The sequence below is a fragment of the Mesoplodon densirostris genome, chromosome 5 (genome assembly GCF_025265405.1).
Source record: "Mesoplodon densirostris isolate mMesDen1 chromosome 5, mMesDen1 primary haplotype, whole genome shotgun sequence".
Classification (NCBI taxonomy): Eukaryota; Metazoa; Chordata; class Mammalia; order Artiodactyla; family Ziphiidae; genus Mesoplodon; species Mesoplodon densirostris.
Window position 1 is genome coordinate 56,802,498 of NC_082665.1, and position 2,279 is coordinate 56,804,776.

Genomic DNA, 2,279 nt, shown 5'->3' on the forward strand with positions numbered 1-2,279 from the left:
GGAGCATTTGTACATGATATATTTGCTAAATATTGTGATCAGTATTGTTCAAAACATAATATGACATTACATTTTACAATTATTTTGATGAGCTTTCATGATGTTATAGCATCATCTTAAGAAGTACATCACTTGCGAGAGAAATATAATAAAACCTGTTTTATCTTTATTCTGCCTATAACTAAATTTTTGCTTTAGGATAATTCAAAGGGTCATAAATATTGTCTAGAAACACAGAAAATACAATTATTAATGAATAATGGAATCTAAGGGCAAGTATCCACATATGTGAAGGGAAATACTAATTATCTGTGACATTTTTCAGGGTTCTATCATTATTTTCGTATTTTTTCCATAGTCTATTAAAATTGTTCAATACCACAAACAAAATCTTTACACTGAGAGTCTCAAAATTTTCTGACTTTAGAAAAAGTACTAAACGTACACCAAGAAGCCAGAGAAACCAGCTTTACCCTAAACTAACCGTATCACATTTGGAAAATCAGCTGTTTTCTGATTCAATCTGGAAAGTTAGGATAATGACTCAGCTTCTTGAAAAATAGCAGAAGCCTAGTGGCTGTCAGGAAATGTCAGTGGTTACATATGATAGATGGGAGCAACTTAGTGTGCATAGAATTATGTCCTTTCCTCCAGCTTTGGTCTGTATGCTGTTTTCCTGTTCAGGAGTGTGGGAGTTTAAAAGAAACCTCCTTAAAAGGAACACAAAGACTCTATTCCACTATGTATGATATTGAGAAAAAAAAAGTTCCGATAAGCCAAAGAGCTTTGGTTATGTGGAAGTGAGGCCAGTGGGTTCCAGAGTCATTGGTAAATGGCCTTCTGAACTAGGATGAGAAAGGAAAATAAATGCTGCCCCTGATTCTGGACCCTAGGAAATAAAAAAAATCCTTCACTGCCTTCCATGCACATCGTAGCTGACTCTGTTCATATCGTGTTCATTTTCCACATAAAATATTCCAATAATAATTTTGAAAAGAGGGTCCCCCTCAGAATGGATATTCCTAGCCTCCCATGCAGCTAGAAGTGGCCACATGTACAGTTTTGATCAACGATACATTGGTAGAAATCTGTTGGGTCTTTCTGGTAACGTTTTATCTTCCTGGCATAGGCATGAGTCTTCCTTGCTGTTGTACCTTTTGCTTCTTTGTCCCACCTAGAATGCAGGTATGAAGTTGGACTGCGACTATGAAGTAATACTGGGGTAACGCTGCTTACTAAGGAGGTTGGAATAAAAAGAGGAAGGCAGACTCGGATGTGGAGGACTCAGCCCTCAGCTGCCTATATCTAGATTCTCATTTAAGAGGGAAAAACATTCCTGTTTTATAAACCACTGTGGTTGGGCTTCTGTTACCTGCAGCTGAAGGGCATCCTTAATGATATATCCTTAAGTGGGATCAGTCTCCAGGGAAATTGTAAAAGAAGACAGTTTTCAATACTGACAATTATTTCCCTTCTCACCCTCTGTGCCTCTGTTCATGCCATTTCTTCCATCTGGGTATCTCTGTCCTCTGATCATCTCTGCTAGCATGCATTCATTTATTTATTAGTGTAGCAAGTGTGTGCCAGGATATGTGCTATTAAAAATAATCACATACTGGGCTTCCCTGGTGGCGCAGTGGTTGAGAGTCCGCCTGCCGATGCAGGGGACACGGATTCATGCCCCGGTTCAGGAAGATCCCACATGCCGCGGAGCAGCTGGGCCCGTGAGCCATGGCCGCTGAGCCTGCGCATCTGGAGCCTGTGCTCCGCAACGGGAGAGGCCACAACAGTGAGAGGCCCGCGTACCGCAAAAAAAATAAATAAATAAAAATAAAAAATTAATCACATACATACACTCAGTTTGGACAAAGTCTAATGAGGGAAGTAAGATGTGCAAATAAATCCTCAAGATTAAAGGTGCTAATTGCTGAAATAGAGAAATCTCAAAGTCTCAGGTCAGAGAAGACTGGGCAGCCAGCAACAGGGGGTCAGAGACGACTTCCCAGTGGAAATGGTGATTGACCTGGCTCTTAAAGAATCAGCTGAAAAAAAAAAAATCTTTCACAAAGCAGCCCTGCAATGGCCTCCATCAGGAAAGATTTTTCCTATGGAACCTTATTTGTCTTTGATAACATCAATTCCTTTCTTCCCTGAAGGTTGTTTAAGATTGTGTCTTCCCTCCTGTAAAGGAGGGAAGAAGGCAGGGACTACATCTGACTCAACCTCTTAGTCTCCCATGGTGCCTGGTTCATCTTAGATCCATGGTAAATATTAGTTGA